This window comes from Phocoena sinus, chromosome 8 (assembly GCF_008692025.1).
Source record: "Phocoena sinus isolate mPhoSin1 chromosome 8, mPhoSin1.pri, whole genome shotgun sequence".
Taxonomy (NCBI): Eukaryota; Metazoa; Chordata; class Mammalia; order Artiodactyla; family Phocoenidae; genus Phocoena; species Phocoena sinus.
The window spans coordinates 2,381,322-2,403,134 of record NC_045770.1 but is presented as its reverse complement, the minus strand read 5'-3'; the positions used below and the strand labels follow the sequence as shown (position 1 = coordinate 2,403,134).

At 43.5% G+C, this 21,813-nt stretch overlaps 1 protein-coding gene across 7 annotated transcripts in view; it reads left to right on the top strand.

The window, feature by feature from the left end:
- Positions 1-21,813, top strand: part of NTM (neurotrimin) — a 931,342-nt gene that overhangs the window by 773,342 nt on the left and 136,187 nt on the right. The window lies entirely within an intron of this gene.

The following is a 21,813-nucleotide window of genomic DNA, read 5'->3' as shown; positions in this document are numbered from 1 at the left end:
CTGAAATTAACACAATATTGTAAATCAACTGTACTTCAATAAAAAATCAGAAAAAGAAGTTGAGCAAGTTGACATCACCTGCAGGCCCTTGCTGAGTGCTTACCGATGGCATGTCTGGCCACCTGTTGGCTGAGGTGGGCCTAGCATTCACATCTAGAGTCGCCGTGTTGCCCCTAGCATGTTACCACAAGTGGGGCTGCTGTTCTGTCTCCCCTGGTTCTTCTCAATGTCATCACCAGAGCAGAAGTAAAGGCATTTGCAATGCTGATGCTGGGGAATAGCATTAGCACTTACCTTACAGACTAACTAGGCCTGTTCTCTATGGAATTGTTACTCTCAGGAGGCATGACTTTTTTCATTATTTCTTCTCAATTCTATTTAACAGAGAAGTCATGGTAGTATGGTGTTTCCTCTTGTCCCTTAGCTGATGAAATGCTATTCCTCCCAAGTCTCCCATTCCCCCATTGGTCCCTTCCTATATGGCTGTTTTACTCTCAGCTTTTTCTCACCTGTTGGTGTCCGCGCCTTTACTCTTCCATTCTTTTCACCTGGGCTACATCATATCCGATGACTTGCCCGAGCCCATGACTTCAACTACTGGGCTTTCACTAATGACAACCAATCACATCTTTGTATTCAATGCCAGCAAGACTGTATCTTCAAGAGCCTGTTGGATTCACCTCTGAGAAGTTCTGTGATGTATCCAACATTGAACAAATCATCTCACCCCACTGTCCTCACCACCCCAAATTCTCTCCCTTGTGTATTAGCGACCTTGAAGAATGGAAACACTATATCCTCATTGCCAAGGACAGAGAACTAGAGGTTGTCCTTGATTCTTTCCTTCCTATAGCACTCCTAATTCAGTCAATCACCCGATCCTATAGATACCCCTTGTTCATATCTCCCCATCTTTACTGTCACTGCCTTGGTTCAGGATCTTATCTCATTTTACCTAACCGATTGCCTTATATGCAACCTCTGTCCTCTACTATACATCCTCTGTCCAGTGGTCACAGTAATAACAATAGAAACATTTATTAGGTTCTTACTAGATCATGGGTACCAGGCTTAGCACTTACAAAATCTCACTTAAATCCCACGATAGTCATAGGCAGTAGGTGAGAATACGATATCTACACCTTGTAGATGAGGAAACCAAGGCTAAAAGGTCTTACAATCTTGCTGGAGATCATAAAGCTTTCACATGGAAGATGGGGTTTGAACCCTTATCTGTTGTTGAAAGGATGCCCGTGGGTGGTTTACCCCCTCCTCGGGAGGCTGAGCTTTTGCTGTACTTTCTCAAAATCATCCTTTTGCTAAGTGCTGCTTCTTGCAGAGAAGAGTCCTTTTTCTTTTATTTTGTGGGGTTTCCCTGTTTCCTCAGCAATGTTGATTTCATTGCATTTTCGTAATATTTCATGCTTTAATTTAATTTATTTAGTGCTATTTTGCAGTGCCCTGGGCATCTCTGGAGAAGCGAGAATTTTATAAATAAAATTATTATTACAGCTGCTCTGATAGCAGCCCCTGAGCTATTTAGTAGATATATCGATTACTTTCAGTGTTGAAAACTTTCACCTAAGGCCCTTTATGGCCCAAGTTCTCCCTGTCTTTTGCTGCTGTATCCTGCTTGTTGGAGTCTAGACACAGTCATGCAGCTTTTCTCCTCACTCTCCCCAGAGTTTCCTGTAATGTATTCTGGAAAACATGACCTAGGTTTTTTTTTTTTTTTTCATCTTTTTGAATCTCTGAAGTTCCAAGACCCGTTTTCTAGACCTATAATGTCAGTTTTGCAATGATTCAGCCCTCTTTTTCCACTCATGCTAAATAAGACTGCGTTAGTTATCAGACTGCGGCAGAAATCTCTTCCAGGGTAGTCTAGGACTGGATAGGAATTGATCACGACACTTATTTGGAACTGAGAATTTCAGAACTCTAAACTTATGTTTAGAGACTTATGCAGACACAAAATTTGTCAGTCTTGGAAGGAAGTGAAGCCCAAACAAGAGGAATAGGGTGAGAGTCTCTGTGTCCTTGGCCATCATTTTTCGCATTAAGGCTACTTTCTGAAACCTGCCTGCCACCTCAGCCTCATAGCTCTTTACTTGCCAGAGATATGAGAGGGCCATTGTCTTCTATTTATAGAATGCCTGTGATGTGATGAGAAATTCACAGGATAAACCAATGGCTGAGCTGTGGTTTCTTCCTGGACATCTCCCAAACCGTGCTATTGGATTTGACCTTCTCTCTCTCAACTCCCCACACAGCAGGCTCCTTTTTCAACAAATTTTACTCATTCATTCATTCAGTAAAAATTCACGAAAAAACCCAAACGAACATTTTGGCCAACCCAATACATCCCAACTCTATGGCTGGCGTGTACAAGGATAAGCAAGACCGACCTCATTCCTTACTGTTTGGGCTTTGGGTTCCTCACATCTTCTCCTCCTTTCATATTGACTTGTTTTCGTCTGAAGCAAATATTTACAGTTGCATTCAGGATTTCTGAAGAAGTTTCCTAATTAACGAAGAGCAATACACCGTGCTGTCTCCACTCTGTGTTTTTAGAGAACAAATGGGAGTAGCTAGTCTGTCCATCACAAATGAGTTCATTCCTATTCAGGCAGTGGCTGGCACATACCTAGCCTGAGTCTTCTTAAGTTATGAACAACATATTGGCTTGAGTTGTCTGTACTTCTTCCCAGCTACACTGGGAGCCCTAGATGCATGGAAGACACAGTAACTCAAAGAATGTATTGCATTATACATGGTGGCCATGCATAGTTTCAGTAACAGGAGACACAGTGAGCTTGTTCAGGGTGGATGTGTATAGCCTTCTCTCCTCACCAAAGGTTGTTGGCTATCTAACAACTGTGTTTCCTTCTAGCCAAATAAGAATATGAAATGAACTATGACTCACATGTCTAGGTCAATGAGAAATAAACAGGATGAAGCGTGTTTTGCCCCCAAAGGGAAGAATAATTTCCAATGAAAAACGACTAACCAGAAATATTTAATTTGCTACAAAGGAGGCAGCCTAGAGACCTAATTCAGTTAAGTTTTCCTGCAGCTCAGAAACACCTCACAATCCACCTTGTAATCAGAGAGCACCCAAGAAACTTTGCATTCCTTGGCCCCGTCTTCTCCAGATACATGAATCACTCAGTGGCAATCTGTATCCCTACTAAGTGCAAGCCACGGTTGACAACATTGCTTGTGCTGAGTAAGGACGTTCCACCCTACTGCTGATTTTACGATGAGTTTGGCTGGAACGACTCATCTCTTGTTCCCTCTCTGGAGTCCATCTAAAGAGGTACAAATCCAGGCCCATCCTCACCCTCCCCTTTCTCCAAACGGACTGTGAATTTAGGAGGCCCTCTTGCCTGGGTCTGGACAGTCCTGGGCTGCTGATTGAAGGCTGGCTTGGTCCGTCTGTCCCTACTCTGTTGGGTATCTTATAGCACTCTCATCGTCATTCTATGTTAGTCCTTTAATAAAAATGGCTAGCTCGCCCAGAGGTAACAGAACAGGAATCAGGGGGACCTGCGGTTGTCTGCATGCCGGCCTCTCTTGTCAGCCTCATCTCCAGTGCATTCTGCCAAACCAGCCTCCTCTGGGACCGAGCCATCTGAAAACAGTGTAGCAGCCTCATCTCCTGGGCAGCGTTTTTCTCCATCATTTGCTTTATTAAATATTGATTTTCTGTTGCATTATTAAACCTTAAGTCTAGAGCATAAATTCTGGGCCGATACTTTAATCTGGCTCTCCTCAGCTTTTTTTGGCTTTTGGAACTGATTTCCAGGCCAGATCTCCTGGGGAATCTTTAAGTCAACCCAAGGCCTGAGAGAAATCTGTCTGCAGGAAGGGGAGGAGCCCACACTTGGGAGTAGCTCGCTTCCCAGGGCAGGATAAAAAAGACTGAGCTTGTGTAAAGCAGATCTTGGCTTTATACTCATACCAGACCCGGAAGCCTGGCCCCCTTGGGATTCAGGTGGTTGTACCAGGAAGGTCTTTTGGAGTCACACCGCCAGAACTACTGAGCAGACGACTGGTGTGCTGAATTGATTTTGGAATCAGACATCAGAGCTCTTTAGACATTATCTAATCCATTATCCGTTCACCTCCTTTTGTTTTGGTCTCTATTATTCCTAGGATTTGAGTCATCCGTTCTAATCACGCAATCCTTTGGCTTTTCACTTATTTTGGACCTCTGGTTCATTCTCATTTCATCTTCCTTTCTTTTCTTTCTAAGGGCCAGTGGCTGAGTGGTTAACTACATCAATCCATGGTAGGATGGAGCCATCACACACTTTATAAAACCCTTTCTGCGGGATGTAGACATCTCCAGCCAGCTGTGTTAGCTAGGGCGATCTCCATGTTTAATTCCCCATCCTGAGAATAGCCTCCTGGACTGGCATTGCCACTGGCCTGAGCCTGGAGATGAGACACAGAGGGAGCATCGTGTCTTTGCCTTCAACACCGACAGACAAACAGGAGAATAACTGGAAGTAAATATTGATGGGAGTTTCCCTGGCAGGACTGGAGCATGTCGGTGTCTCTCTGGAGGTTTGCAGAGAGCTGTGACCATCTCCTGCCTGGACTTCAGCTCATCCCATCTTTCTCTCTGTGCCCTACTAGGTCCTACATCTTCAGAATTCTAGTGTTAGGAAGTTATGCCAGGAACTGTCAGAGCCTCTGGTAAAAGGCTGGGGTTTAGGAGAAGGGTGAGGACTGTCTCACTCTGGGACAGAGAGGGAGACAACCACCCAGGCTGGCCCCTGACACCTGCCGAATGTTAACCTTTAGATGCTGAGGGCCAAGGGCTGACTAAGCCTGTGTGCCCACATCATGTGCAACTGAAAAAGATTCTTGGGGAATATTTCACTGAAAATACATGAAGGTCAAGGTAGAAGACACTGTCTGCTTCATTTTCCCCAACCTCCCTCATATCCCCAAAGAATAAAGGACGTGCTCTTAACACACGTAGAAACCCCAGGTCCTGTATCTTCCCACAATTCCTTTCCCCAAACCTGAGTCTCTCCATAATAGGAGGTAGGTAGGTGGGTAGTAGATAGAAACTACCACTCATTTGAAGACTGTCAATGATGGGGAACCATCTAGTCATGTAGGTCCTATTTCCTTTAGAAGAGCTCTAACTTTTTTTTCTTAATATTAAGCCAAAAATGTGCCTCCTTCTAATGTCTGCCTCTTGGTTATTCTCCTAGAACTACATAGAATAAGTTGAATCCTTTGCAGTGATAAAAAGTGCTTGGCTTTGAATAGAGAGATGCGAATTTTGAATCTTACTACCCATGTAAATTTCCATGAGTTATAGATCAAAACGGCTGAATATTAGCAGTTGTGTATGTTTCAGTCTGATACTTAATCTCTCTGAGTTCTGGTTTTCTCATTTATAATGGCCTGAGTATAACCACTCATCAGTTTATTGTGAGGGGGGATTAAAACTAGGTGAAATGCCTAATATTAGGAAGCATTCCGTATTTTTTAAAATTCAATTTGACGAATACTTGTTAAACTCCTGCTATGTGTCAGCCACTGTCCTGAGTGCTGGAAGTAGGAAAATGAGCCCAAATGGTCCTGACCTCATGCTGGAAATTGTAATATTTGACGATGCCTGTTAACGTTCCTTAAGTCTCCCCTTCTCCCCTAAGTGGTAGTTCAAGCACTGCATAGGTTTCTCCTTGTACTTACCTCATTATATTCTAATTATCTCTTTACCCAAAAGATGTAACTCTTTGGGGTTCAAGTATCATCCACTGAATGTCAGATACCGTTCTCAGTAAATGTGGGTTGTTGAGTGAATCTCTAATTCCTCATCATTCATCTTGTGAGAGACTCTAGTGTCTCTACTTCTCTCTTTAGATGTTCACTAACTTTCTCCCGGGGCAGCCCAGCTCACGGAGACCAAACACACCCTCTGACCTTCATCCAGTCCCCGCCTGTCCTGTTGCTGACCCCTTAATAAAGGATAATATCCTTTCATGCCTCTGCCTCTGTTGTCTGTTTGCTTCCCTCACTGACAGTTTCTCCCAGCCCACTCTGTGCCATGGTTGAAAACTCCAGTTGAATTGCAGGAATTCACTCAAATAGTAGAAGAGGGTTTATTGGAAAGATGGGCAGGTGCTGTGGAAACAGGAGGAACAGCAAACCCTCTAAGGAGGGCCTGGGATCCTCTTCGCTCTCTGTGGGGGCTGTGGTCTCCTTATGTTTGCTTCTTTCCTCGATTCTCCTATGACCTCTTGAATGTTTTCCTTAGGGTTTCTCTGGTCCCCCTGACTTCATCTCACACGCGGCCCTGGCCTGCCTCTGTGCACATCCACACAGATCTCAGCCAAGTGACTTGGTTTTGGTGCCTCAAGTTCAGGTTAGCAGGATCTCAAGTCAGATGGTCTTCGTTTGAGTCAGGTGACCACACTTACTCCAATCACCGAAGGCTGGGGAGAGGGGAGAGATGATAGGGTGTGTGTCTATTTAGGGTTCTGCTCTGCCTCCCCCTGGTTCCTCTCATCTACTTTACTCCCTTTTCTCAGCACTCTGGCTGAGACACAGTCAGAAAATGTGTTCAGAGAACACAAGGCTTCTCTACAAAAAAAACAGGACTTGGGGAAAATCTGTTCATTGGCTAGAAATCACCCTAAGTTTGGTTGGATGATATAGATATGTTTTGGCCTTACAGAGGAATGAGACTATTAAAATCTACTTTAAAAAAAAAAATCAGAGACAGTATTGGAAAGGCCAGCTAATTCCCAGGTGCCCCGAGCACGCAGCCTCACAAGATGTGTAATCCTGTATTTGTGCATCGTGGAGGGCCCCAGGTCCCATAGGACTATTGCAAATGGGTTGGGGGCCCAGGGTCTTTGGGCTATTTCTGTCTCAAGTTATTTTGATTTTTCCGTCTGAAGCTGTCAGAAACTCAGGAACTGATCATTTGTGCTGGAAATAGCACCACTTGTGCCCTTTGTTTCGATTGCGTTTGCCATGTTTGATTGGCGAATTTGATTGCATTTGTGTCAGAAGCATTCTGAACAGATCAGTGCAGGAGGAGGAAACCAGGCAAGATCAATTGTAATCCCAAAGGACTGGTATAAAAAGTCATGCCCCTCACATGTCCTCCTGTAACTCTCTGTGTCTAAACATCTCCCAGCTCATCTAGAAGAGAGGGAAATAACTCCCCGTCAATCCACCCGTCCTTACGCAGAAAATGTGCCAAGAGTGAGACAACCTGTAATACTACAAATAATTATTATAATTGCTCCACATGTTTTCCAGGTTCTGTGTTATCTCCTATATGCACATTTCTAATTTAAACTTCAGTAGAAGCTTTGAGTTCGATCTCTTCATCATTACCCTTTTATGACCATGGAGTCAGAGGTTAAGTAATCTGTTTATGACTGTTCCTGAGCACAGAGGAGGTGGGGTTTGGGACTTCTGTTCTGACTACTCCAAATCCTATGCTTTTTACTATCGCTGTTCGTTTTCTTTGTATTTTTAAACCACAACGCTGGTTTACACCGACGTGAATAAGCATTATGATTGCCGCCGCTACTCTTTGCTATTTTGGTAATTCGACCAGAGGTGTGTAGTTGGTTCGCCATTTCCTCCTTTCCGTGAGGGGATGCTGAGATCCTCAGAGGACAGTTTCTCAGACTCTAGTTGTATGCATGTGACTTAATAAAGTGTCTTTCCTGTCTTCTATCACCAGCAGCTTATGCAGCAGGGCAAGTATTATCAGGCCCATTTTCTAAGTGAAGAAAGTGAGGCTCAGAGAGTATAACTAGTGTCCAAGAAAGTAAAGAGGGAAGCCCCCTGGCTACAGCGCTGCTGGTCTTCTCACTCCCCTCCCTTCTGTAAGATGAAGCATTTATTTTTAACCACAGTACAGCCTAAATGGGCTGAACCTTTTTCTTAAGTGTTGGACCGTCTCCATCCCTGCTCTCTTAAAAGCATGGAACAACACCTGCAATGACAGCATCTACCAAAAACATTCCAGAATGCTCTAGCCAAAGAGTGTGTCTTCTGTTCTTTGGGGTTCGACGATAAGCGGTTTGGTCCTACCTACTTTGACCCTACCTACCTCTTAATAGATTGCCTTCAACAGAGAGAGGCCTTGGATAGAGGACTCCACTGGCTACTGGAGGACCAGCTCCGTGACTCAGATACTTAATGATTTAGTCTCATCACGCTTTATTACCAAAAAATGTTTCCTGATGGACTTCTGCTTTCTAGACCCTTTGCTGGGCACTTAACCTTGGCTGACCTTGGACAAGTCACTGAACTTCTCCAGGCCTTGATTCTGTCATCTGCTAAATAGACATAATAGTGATCCTTTCCCTACTTCAAATAGTTATTGTTAAGAATAAAATTACAACACGGATGTGAGCTGGTGAAATACAAAGAAATGACTCCTGTACTTATATCCCGTGATATGTACCGTTAAGCTCTCACAAATGTTTGGGAATGGATTGACAAATGAAGAATGTGCTTTTCTACATACCCCAAGGGGTAACCGAAAACAAGGCTGACAGAGTGACATCATGGACTCAGGTGTGTTGGATGAAGGGCTGGGTAGGACGGAAGTTGCCATGTCCTGCCTTTTTCCCTCTGGGTGGAGGGAGCTGCCTTGGCGGGATTTATCGACTCATCTCTGCTTTTGGAACTGCTTTTTGCTCTGAATGGTGTGATTTCTGTGGCATTTTCTTCTTTCTCTTTCTCTCTCTGGCAGTGACTCTTTGAAATATTATTTTTGCTTCCTCGACGGCAGGGCTGTATAATTGATGGCCTCTCTGGGTTGCTGGAGCCCTGCACTTAAACCACGCTCGCCTTGGCTCCAGTGTCTCCGAGTTCATTACTTTTTGAAAAGCCTCACGTCTGTTTGTGTTCACATGCTTGTTGCTCTGGAGAGGGAGGTGACTGTGAGGCAGGAAGAGGAGTGCGGAGCAGAGTTCACGGTCATCAAATCCTCTCTTGTCCTTAGATGGATATTTCTGAGTAACAGGACTTCATGTTTATCTGACGTGGATGTTCTGAACCAGGGGACCAGGGACCCGCACTTTCCCCTGCAGCATGCCGGAGGGGCTCTGCCACGTGCAGTCCTGGGAGGTAGGAGGCTGCGGCTTTGCAAATAAAGTGGGTAATGAAAGTGTCCAACTCAGGTACTAGAGAATGATTTAGTGCAGAATATATACATGTTAAGATTTCTAAGCAAAGGTGTGCGGTGACCTCGGTTCTCAGTGACAAGAGTGGGTGGAGGCACGTTTCCTCCCCACCTCAGCCTGGGGTCTTCTCTCTGCTCTGCAGGGATCACCACGTCCCTCTCAGCCCTGCTCTCTTTTTTAGCCCACACTGTTATCCCCCCACGTATGTCCACACCCTGTCTCCTGCCCTTCTGCTCCGTAAGCATTAGAACCTCAGATTTGGTAAAGTCAACCAAGTTTGTAGAAATTCAGAATATAACAGAACATAGTCTCTATGGCAGATGAAGAGTAATTCCTCCACTTTCCTGGAGATGGAGATGCAGAGACTGAGAGTTGGGAGTGGTTGTGAGAGGTATAACAGAACCTTTAGTTAAGATCCCGCCATTCTCTGCAACTTCCTTCTCAGCCTGAAACAAACAAACAAACTAGCCCATTCTCTAAGACTGAAATTAACTGCCTTCTCTGAGAAGCCACTCTTAGAGTACCACTCCCCACCCAACCCCATTTCAAGAAAGCTGTGGGTCTCCGTCCTTGAACTTTCAAAGAGTTTTGTTCCTTTCATGACGGCAGCACTCCCTACATTGTTTTGGGATTATCCATCTCAAGGGTGCTCCCTTTGCCCTCATTTCACTCCGGACAAGAGCCAGGCAGGTGTTTTGTTTATTTCTGTACCATTACCCTTTAGTGTGGTCCTAACATATGCTTGACATCAAAGTACGTTGAGATCGTCCCCCCCAGTTTCATGTCACTGTGTGCAGAAGTGAATCTGTGTGGTGTGCAGAAGGCGTGTTCACTCACCAGCCCTTGGGAAACTCACATGGCTTCTCACCGCAAAGGGAGAGGAGTCAGGTGATGCACCTCAGGTGGGGCTGTGTGCACAGGGCTAGGTGATAAAAGGCGGGCATTTGTAAAAGATACGTTTGGGGCATTTTGGTCAGTTAGAGAGATAGAGTCATCCTTCAAAGATAAAAAAGAATGCACACATAGAAAAATTAGTTTCAGGAAGAGTTTTCGTCTCGATAGGAGATGAAGTACTTTTAAGTTGAAGTCAGTTTCTTTCCCTTTTGCAATATAGCGAGTAGAAGATATTGTCACACCTTGTCATTTGAAGGGTGTAAAACTAGATTATATAAGTAACAAGAGCGATCATGCTTACAGCGGTGCTGAACAAATAAATATTTGAGAGACTTTTCTCTGTAAATGCCAAAGGACTTTCCAAAGAAGACACCAAGCAGTAGATGTCCTCACAGATTATGCTTGACATGCGGTATTATATCTATATATGCCCTAGTATTCGGGGAGTGAGGAAGGATTTAGCCTCTCTGAATCCTAGTCAAGTATATGAGCCTCAAGTCTATTGTTTCTTTGTTGCTCAACCTTCTGCTTGATGCCGTTCCTTGCTAGATTGTGTGGGTTATAACAGCCTAAAGCTCAACAAAGTGGGGGTGATTATCAGAGTTTGAAATGCTGTGACGTTTTGCTGCCAGAAAGTAATTGATTTATTAGAGACATCACAATACATGCACAATTCCACATAAGAGTTTCCTTTGAACTTGTTCAGTATCGAATCCTGTGGGATTTGACCAATTTCTTTCAGAACCATGGACAGAAACTCCCTTTCATTCTGATTCAGTTGGCTTTAGACAAGTAAACTCCAGTCCAGTAAGCACGGTATGACTCAATTTCATAGCTTCAGCAATTCCAGCTGTCGAGTACCAGAACATTAATACGTTATCGTGTGCTTACGTTACCACAAAGTGGAGCAAGGGACAAGATAGGCTGACTTCATATTATTATCCTTACTGTCGTTTCGTTGCTAAACATAAGGATATTTTACAGCAAGTCAGATAAAATACAGAACATTTCAGAAGACATTTGAATTTTTCCTAACAAGCAACCTCTTAGTAATGCTATCCTTCAAAACTCTATGCATGGAGTCATAATTGAGTTCAGTGGTTCCACACCTGAGCAATGAACCAAGCAGACTGACGAAACGCCGAGAACTAGTGAAAATCTTGTTGTTGAAAGCAGTGAAGCCCCAGTGGGGGATGGGGTAAAATACTGGGAAGATTAGGATCTCTGCCTTAATGGCTGTGAACTAATATACTTATCCTGACCAGGTAGACCTCAGTTAATTCCCAGTTGCTTCAGGCAACTGTTCAAAACCTTTTTAAAAATAAAGACACAATCTTAATCCAGGATACTGTTTGCTTCCTTATTCAGTGTTAGATTATAAATGTTCCAAAGCAACTTTTTTTTACTCTTCACACATGACAAAATAAATGAAAACTAATAATGGAGTAATTCAGAGACTTGACTAACTCACAGTAAACTGGATTTTAGAATACATATCCATGTTGATGCCAGTATTTAAAATTTTTATGGAACATAAAATGATATAGGTCTTAGAGAACATGGAGTACATGTCATAGATAGGAAGAGTGTCTTCTTATAGATAGGGAAACTCTGGACCATCAGAGCCTCATCCCTTGGCTGAGGTCTCAGGGATGAACGCATAGATTATGCTTAGTACCTGTTTGAAAAAAAAAAAAGGCGGGGACAAACTTTAATATGATGTAAGTTACCTGTTTTTTTCTTTATTATCTGGAAAAGCTGCAGTGCTTCCTTCTTACCTAACACAGCATTCATATCACTGAATATCATTCCCATTTTGCCCTTTATCGAAAAGAAATTTAAAGCTTATCATCAGACTGTGTGTTAACATTTATGATTGCCATTTGAGGTATTCTTCTTTTCCTTGGACCTTACTTTATGTGTTTACTTACTCTTTTATCTTGTGTTTCCATTGTAAGACGTCTCAAGTTTATCACGGAGATTGTGGAATATAAATAATTACGGATAATTTAATTAATATATATATATAATTTAACATATATAAATACATACAATACGTAATTATGTATAATTTAATGTTGTTTTAAATATGCCCTGGACAACTGACAGCTTGTGTTTTTTGTGCATGTGGATCCTTTGTCTATTTTAAAACTTGAGTGTGGGGTAGGAATGCTCATCATTTGTCCATCAAGAAAACATGATGGGGAAGAAGCGATTAAAAACTGAATCGAAATAATAAGGATTTCATTAGTGTAGATACAGACCATCTAAGAGAGCAAAGATTTTTATTCAGAACAAAAGTGATTTTTCAGTGTTATGGGAAATGTAGGTTATTAGAATTTAACATTTAATTTGTCGGTTGGATTGAGAGATTCAAAGCAAAGAAAAACTTGGGTGTTTCAGTTATTCAGTTCAAACAATTACATTAATTAAGTAAGCTGAATTCACTTTTTAGTCCTGATTTTATATATTTCGCCATTCATTGATTGAGTACCTGCCATGTTTCAGGCGCTCTGTGCTGTCTGCGTATTAAGAGATAAAAGAGAATTGCTGTTCTCAAAGAGTTTTCGGGATGCCCCACCCTTTGTTAACATCTAATGCAATGAATTGTTGTAAGATGCTGGAGAAACGAAAGAGAGGGTTAAAACTGACCTGGTTCAAGGTAGAGGAGTCAGGTGAGGCATCTAGATTGGATCTAGAATTAAAGGGCTAGAAGTTAGCTGTGTGATGATAGAGCATCTGCTGATCTAAGGAGCCAGAATGGATGCATGAGAGAAAATTCTGGGGAGAGGAGGATGGTACAAGGATCCTAATGCAGTTTATGGGCACTAACGATTGAAAAGTAGGGGTGGATAGGCAAAGGCTGTGAGTGTGTGAGTGTGTGTGTGTGTGTGTGTGTGTGTGTGTGTGTAGGGGGGAGGGAGAGAGAGAGAGAGAGAGAGAGAGAGAGAGAGAGAGAGAGAGAGAGAGAGAGAGAGAGAGATTGATTGAATGGGCACCTTACAGTAAAGCATAAGCTTGCAGAGGTGTAAACATGCCAGTCCTAAAGGTCCTCAGTTTCTACACTTAGCTAAAGGTTTTACACACCGCTAACCTGAATGAAAAGGGACTACTTTAAAAAAAAAAAAAAGAAAAGAAAAGGGACTACTTTAAAATATTATACGCCAAGGAGATTTGCATTTCTGAAAAGATAACTTGAAGTCATTTTGGAAGATGGTCTGGAGAGGGTACAAAACTGGCATACCCTAGTCTAGTAATTTCAGGGGAGCAGTGAGAATGGCCTGAATTAAGGTAATTAGCCATGATGATGGATAAACTGTAGAGTCAAATGCTTTTTTCACCAATGAAGATCCATGGGACTTGGTGACTGGCATGGAGAGTAAGGAAACTGAAGCAGAATGGGAAGATGCCTCGATCGCGGGGTAGTATAACATAGTGGTTTAGCACTGAGGGCTGACTGGCTGTTTTAAAATCTGGCTGTTTGACTGTGACATGTGTCTTAACCTCTCTGAATCTCACTTTTTTCACTTGAAATCGGAAGCGATAATATAGCAATGTTACTTCACATACACTTTCAAAAAGTTATTGGAAAATCTGATACTCTTCCTTAAACCTTTTTAAAGGTCCGTGAACACCCGTTTAAGAGCTTTTGGAATATAAAAGAGAGACTGATTGGGTCTGGAGAGAAAGGTGATTCATTCAGTATGGAACTTCACATTCACTTTGTATCGTGTATTCACAGTCTAATAAATTATTTCACAATCTGTGATGATGAAAGAGAATTAAGAGCATCCTTAAAGAGGATGAAATTATCCAATAGAGAGATGTTGGAGATGATTAGCAAGGGCATTTGGGAGGCAGAGAGAAGTTGACAGTCATGTTAAGTCAAAAACGACTTTTAAAGAAGCTACTAAACAGTGATGGATTATTATTAAAAGCAGAGATTAGCCAAGAAGTGAAGCAGACAACTTCAAAGGAACAAGAAAAAAGGGGAAAATGTCTTTAAATCTTTAAAGGAAAATGACAAATAGTAGAAATTTTATATAACTGAATAGCTTCCCCTAAACAAGTAGTTTTGGTCTGTCCTTGATTCCAGAACTGCAAGCTCTAGGTTTCCAAGCCCAAAGGAGAAGAAAACAAAACAAACCCTCTCAAAATTTTCTGTAAGTTGTGTCCTGGGCAGCTGGACACAAACACAAAGACCTGAGTTACTAATCTCTTATAAGTTTGATGCCTTTATAGTCACCAAAGTGAAGAGTTCAGATCGCCACCTCCACCCCACGTATCCTTAGAGGATGAAAAATTAAATCTGGTGAAGCTTCCTGTTGTCAGGTTGCCTTTCCAGTGTTTTCTGCTGCTACCAGTCCCAGGCAAACATGGGCCCCTTCCCGGAAAGAGTTTCCGAAAAAAGAAGGAGACGGTGAAAGAAAAGCAATAGAGAGGGAGAGGAAGAGGGAGGAGAAGAGGAAGAGGGAGAGGGAGAAGAAGAATGGAGAGGAAAGCAGTGATAAAGCTGGTCCATCACTGTGTGGATATGGTCTGTCTTCCAACACTGTAATTAATATTACCCATTTTACCTGAGGATCTCAGAATAAGTTAGTAAGAGGTAAGCTGTTCTTCTAAGGACACCAGTAATTTCTTAGTGTCAACTCCCAGGGCATCTTTTCAGTACTCTTTCTGCTGAAATTGATGTCGTTGCTACCACTCTCTTTCTTGATATTTTTTTCTAATTTTTCATAAAACAGCTCTCTCCTGACATTCACCCAGCTCTGACCCACTCCATCTCAGTCCCCTTTGTTTAATAACCTAAATCCTTCTCATAAATCAAAAGTGCTGGCATTCCTCTGGGTTTCAACTTGGAGTCTCTTCCTTTCATGTTTTTCCCAGGTGCTGCTATCAGCCATGGCATTAGCTGGAGATCCTCGTGGACAGGCCTCAGGGTGTTCTCTGCCTCTAAATTTCCACCTGATGACAAGTTGTCTAATGAGCATCTTAACATGTATACTCTGCAGACAACTTGAACGCAACGTATTTCAAACTGCCCTTATTATCTCCTGTACCTAACTGGGTTCTTGGTCTCAATCGACAGAAATTGACTCGGGTTGACTCAACAAAAAAGGAATTGATTGCAGCTATATTGTAGACCTCATGAAATTCACAGAGGGCTGATTCAAAAATGTGAAAGAGGGCTTCCCTGGTGGCGCAGTGGTTGAGAGTCCACCTGTCGATGCAGGGGACACGGGTTCGTGCCCCGGTCCGGGAAGATCCCACATACCGAGGAGCGGCTGGGCCCGTGAGCCATGGCCGCTGGGCCTGCGCATCGGAGCCTGTGCTCCGCAACGGGAGAGGCCACAACAGTGAGGGGCCCGCGTACCGCAAAAAAAAAAAAAAAAAAAAAAAATGTGAAAGAGGTCAATACACAGAAAAAAATTCACAATACAGGAAGAGTCTCTCCAGGGCATTGTGGCCACAACAGCTAACATAGGAACCGTTCTTGGCACCTTTGTGGTCCTTCTGACACCTCTGAGCGCCAGACATCCCAACAAGAATGAATTCCAAAGTGTTCCTGCCTGTTTTCATCACTTGCTATAGAGTCAGGGTCCTTGGCGAGAGCACCCAGCACACAGAGACCAGATGATATGTCCATTCTCCAGCTACTGGAGTGTAAAAGCACAACTTTTTGGCCTTACCAGATTTCAGACTAGACTCACACTACCTAGGGTTTCTGATATATAGGAAGAGGGTTCAGAGTCCAGGTAATATCTTGAAAGAATGAGAAGTGCCCACTGCATATTCCATGAGATAAGTCTACCCAACTGGTATGTTGCATCTCAACAAATGACACCAACATACATTCAGTCAACCACGCTCAGAATCATCTGCAACTATTTCTTTTAAGTATGTCTCGTTATTGTGGATTTATTCATTTATTGGCCGCACAACATGGCATGTGGGATCTTAGCTTCCTGACCAAGGGTCAAACCCATGCCCCCTGCAGTGGAAGCGTGGAGTCCTAACCACTGGACAACCAGGGAATTCCCAAGTATTTCTTTCTCTTTATGGTACGCATCTGTTTTGTTGGTGTTGTTTATTTAAGTCGCTGAGTCTTACAGTTTCATTGACCAAATATTCCTTAACTCCTTTCCACTCTACTTCTTTCTGTCTTAGGTCAACCTCTGCCATTTCTCGAGGACTTTTAATACTTTCAAGCAGTGATGAGGTGAAGGGTGTAAAGGCTGTGGACTCCACGTGTACAAATCATACTTCTGTCATTCACTAGCTGGGTGACCTTAAGCATTTTCCCTCAGCTTGCTCTATGTTGTATGTGGAATAAGCTTAATAATAATACCTGTGTTCTGGTCCCACTACTGGGCATATACCCTGAGAAAACCATAATTCAAAAAGAGTCATGTACCAAGATGTTCGTTGTAGCTCTATTTACAATAGCCTGGAGATGGAAACAACCTAAGTGTCCATCATCGGATGAATGGATAAAGAAGATGTGGCACATGTATACAATGGAATATTACTCAGCCATAAAAAGAAACGAAATTGAGTTATTTGTAATGAGGTGGATAGACCTAGAGTCTGTCATGCAGAGTGAAGTAAGTCAAAAAGAGAGAGAAAAATACCGTATGCTAACACATATATATGGAATTTAAGGGAAAAAAATGTCATGAGGTACCTAGGGGTAAGATGGGAATAAAGACACAGACCTACTAGAGAATGGACTTGAGGATATGGGGAGGGGGAAGGGTAAGCTGTGACAAAGTGAGAGAGTGGCGTGGACATATATACACTACCAAACGTAAAATAGATAGCTAGTGGGAAGCAGCCGCATAGCACAGGGAGATCAGCTCGGTGCTTTGTGACCACCTAGAGGGGTGGGATAGGGAGGGTGGGAGGGAGGGAGACGCAAGAGGGAAGAGATATGGGAACATATGTATATGTATAACTGATTCACTTTGTTATAAAGCAGAAACTAACACACCATTGTGAAGCAATTATACTCCGATAAAGTTGTAAAATTAAAAAAAAAATAGTAATAATACCTGTCACATAGGGTTGCTGCAGTGATTGGTCGAGGCAGTATGGTTAAAGCACTGTGGATGCTCACAAACAGTAGTCGTTCCCTACAGGTAAAGTAAGGTTAAAAGTGAGGAGCAGGGGCTTCCCTGGTGGCGCAGTGGTTGAGAGTACCGCAAAAAAAAAAAAAAAAAATGAGGAGCAGTGGTGGTGAGGTGGTGAAGATGATAATAATGGTGGTAGTAATAATAGTAACTTCCTCTAACCAGTACCCTCCAATACACAGTCTATATTGCTGTCAGCATTATGTTTCCAAAACAAAGATTTGATGTTATTACTCTCCTGCTTGGAATCCTTTGGTGGCTGCCATTCCCTGTGAGATAAAAACGAAACTCTTTAGTAAGGTATATAAACTCCTACAAAACGGGACCCGAAAATTATCTTTCTGCCACTGTCTTCTGCCACTTGTCACCACTCAGGTTACAATAGAGGGACATGGACCAACTCATTCCTCAGCATCTCGGAGATTGTACTTCTCCTAGTTTTCACACACATGCTGTTTCTTCTTCCTATAACACTCTCCTCTCCTTTGCAGCCTTGGAAGACCCAAACACATGGCAGCTTTCTTTGTATCCCCACCCTTGACCTCCTCCCTGTGTGCCCATCACACTTGGTCCATGCACATCACATGGTGACGCTGTACAGTGTTTGTTCCATATATTGTCAACCTCTACACCTGCTGGCATGCCCTTGCCCTGAATGTTCCTTTCTTATTCATTTCTACCTCTGTTATGTGGGACTGGCACATAGTAGGTGCTCAGGGAATGGCTATTCAACGCATGCATTAATGCACACATTTGTAAGGACTCTGTGAAGACCCACAGGACTCCAGGGAGAGGTGTAGCAACTTGTTCCCGACGAGTGCACTGTGTCCCTCCGGCTACACTTGGCAGTGAAGCAAACAGGCAGAGCATTTGAGGTCCTTGACTCCTGCAGCTCTGCTTTAATCATTTCCAGTTGGTGCTTGGCACCAGGCACCTTGCTGGATACTTTAACATAATACCGGGAAGACACAGTCTTCCTTTTTCTGAAGGAATTTTCATTTCAGTAGACTCTAGTCTACTTCGTCAGTAGATTAGTGGACATCATCCTTACGGGACTCTGGAGCCAAATTTGCAATCACCATTAAGGGGAAGAACCCATGGGCTGTGCATTTCCTAGGATCATTTTCTAAAGCTGATATCACTACCTTTATTAAACACAGGTGCCACGTGAAAAAGCTCTATGTTCCTTGGGAGAAGCGGGACAAGTATGTTTTCTCTGGATCTAAGAAACTGTAGAAACACTGCATCCCTTCTCCAAGAAATAGTCACACACCCTAATTAGGCTAACTGCCACTCTCTTTATTGTATTTGAAAACAGTAAGTATATTGGGTGAAACTAAATTATCTAATTGGTAGAAAAAAAAAAACAGCTGAATTCAGAAAATAATTCTTACAATATTTAATTATTGAAAAAGAATAATTTTATACAAATGCATGAACTTTTTATTTGTTGAATATACCACGCTACCCAGAAGGAATGCTGTTGGAATATTATATTCTGGAGACCAGAGTTGGGAAAATCCTGCTGTAAAATGCTTCCAGTCCCAGTCACCATGCTCTGATTCAAGACTGAAGGATTTTAGTGAGTGCTTGGAAATTATGAATCATTATCGAATAAGCAAAGGTGCACCGGCAAAGGCAGAGCGCCTTCGTTTCGCTGATCTAAAGGATTGCACTGATTTCCCCGTAGTCAAGGCAAACAGCCTCACGTTCTCTATTGCCGAATGGCAACCATCACTGCTCTAGAATCTGATGCCCGCACCAGACTATCCGCCTGCAACACCTGCACCCTTGCCTGTGAGCTACTTGGTGAATGTTACCTATGCTATTACTGTGGAAAATCATTTGATCTCAGCATCTCCTATGCATGCAGTTGAACTAAAATAGGACAGAGAGCCTCTCTGGAAAGGACTGGCTGTAGGGGTAGCCATGGTTCTTCCTGCATCATATCCTGTGTCCACCCACCAGAAGGGGGAAATCCCACCAAAATGTCTGCCTCCTTGCTAGGGCTGGAGAAAAGGATTTGTCCCTTCTCTGCCCACTTTATGGAGAAGAGAGGTTGATACTGAGTTGACCCCCTAGTTCCTTGAGCAGTTCCAAAGCAGACTCCTCTCCCTTCATTCTCTTTGGACTCTCCTTTGCCCAGGTGTAGAAGGCACTGCAGTAACAGGCAGGTGGAGCTCCGCTCCCTCTAAGACTGTCCACCAACTACTGGCTAGGTAGACCAGATGGCTCCAGGTGAAGAGTTGCTCCTTTTCAGTTCAGGTCAGGGGAAACAGGAAGTCCCTTTTCCGGCAGGTCTGCTGCACTCCAGATCCTCCCACCTGGCAGTAAAGCTGGTGTAGCCATTGATCCCACTTGAAGCTTGTTCCATCCCTCGACTGTTGTTAGTACCTGAAAGAAAGGCCCAGGGAAAGATGAACACCCTAAAATTTCAATGCTGCATTTTAAAAAATTAGGTTATTTGTAATTCTGCCACGTGAATTCAATGAAACATTAGCTACACATAGTTTTCTGGGTAAAAAATATTCAATTATAGGTATTGGGTCTTTAGGCAGGTTGACACAGCGTTATTAATGTACCGTGTCCCTGTGAACCTACGCTATACGTCATCACATCATCAGGTCACGTGTTGCAGTTTAGGAGGCGACATTCCTGTGAAACTGTGTGCCTGGGCTTCTGTTTCCTGCTCGTCTTTTGCGTTGTTTTACTTTCTGTTGATTTGGATTTTTACTGAAGTCTGTCTCAGCACAGCAGATTCTTTGGCTGAGATTGTTTATACATTGTGACAGTCTTATGATGATATCTGATCGGTTATTCTCCCAGTTCCTCTACAAAAAGTCTTGTGTCTGTGTTTAGTGCTATAGAAATAGAAGAACTTCTTGACAAAAACGGAAAACAAAACAAAAATCTCTTACGTGCTGGATGTCGGAAGACATTACACGCTTAAACGCCACGTTCCCTCTCTGTTGCTCTCTGCTCACTCCTTCCCAGCACATGTGCATGAATACAGATATATACACAGCGGCGCACACATGTCTGTGTACACGCAGACACGCCTGTCTACCGACACACATGCATGAACACGTATTTGGCGGGAGATGTTGAGCTTTCTGCTGTTCCCTTTAATGTACACTTCTCACTTTTCCTTCTCAAGAGAGGAGGTTTTCTTCCATCAGAGCATCTCTCTGAAATTAGCTCTGCGTTTATAATGCATGCAAAGATGTTTTCCAGTGCTGGTCTAATGAAGAATGATACCCAGTTATCCCATTGCTCGTGATTCGGTTATTCCACACAGTTATCTGTTTCCCTCCCCAGTAGCTACATAAGCGGGCTGTGGTAATCTACTCCAAAATAAATGACCAGGCATTGTTAAGTTTGCTGTATATAGTTTTAAAATGTCAGTTATTAAAAGAAGAATATCTGGTTGGGGCCAGAGAAGACTCTGGTCCCAGTCACCAAAGGAGGCTCCAGATCCGTGGCATGGAGGAGGGTTGGAAGTTAGTTCTCCAAGAGCACGGCTTCTCTGAAAGCTGGGAGAGGGCCCAGGAGAGGGTAGGAAGGGGCTGCTGGGTTCGGGAGCATCGATCACTTTCACGTTATTTTTGGGCTAGGATTTTCTGATGCTGACCCTGCTTTGTGCCCAGGCAAATAACGGGTCATAGCACTTACAAGCAGACAGCTGCACCGGACTTGATTCATTCCCAATCGCAAATGATGGCCACACTTGCCCGTGAATCTCTTTTCCACCCAGAAATAGAGATTAGGCGAAGAAGGAAGTCAAATCTAAATGGTTGTGCCTTAGGTGGTTAAGAGGACGATAGAAGTCAGTCAATCCCAGGCTTTTGGGAAGCCCACTGGATTCCAAATGGACGTGACAGAAAGAAAGAGACAACTGCAGGAGCCTTGGTGACCACACTGGACCACAGGGCTGTTCCCACAGCTCTCTCCCCACGGGGACCTCCTGGCGGGAGCTCGTTACATCCTGCCCGTGATGAGTGCACATCATAGTGAGGGTGGGCGTGATCGAGCAAATTGGAAAACAGAGCAGCCAAAGTGGCAGGAATTGGTCAGTGGCCAGCAGACCCGCCAATACGTCCGTTTGGCGTTTCTAACAGCCCAGACTTCTCCGTGGAAACCCCATCAAGTCTCAGGCTGTTTAGGTGGCCCCCCGTTTTCGGTTTGGCTTTGGTGTCATGGCTCCCTGAGGAACCCGCACGATGACAGCAGCGTGTGGAGACCCTGCTACTCACCCACGTGGCCAGTGCGTGGGACAGACCGCTTCCCCTCCCCCATCCCACCCTAAATGGTCCGGCCTTTGGGTCAGAGCATCACAGCCATGCCTCATAGTTTTTTCTTTAATGATATGAAATCATTTCCACATAAATTGCCTAATTTGGTTCTTAACAAAAACCCTATAAGACAAGGCAGTTGTAATCATTTCTAGTTTATAAATAAAGACAATAAGCCCCGAGACATCAACCCTTTGACCCCGAGTGCACTGGGGACTGGAGCTGGGAGTCCTGCGCTTCTGCCCCGGCTCCAGCTCCATTGCCTCAGGCGCCCTGGCTGGGGGTCCCTGTGACCTCACGCAGGAGGGTTTGAGAGCT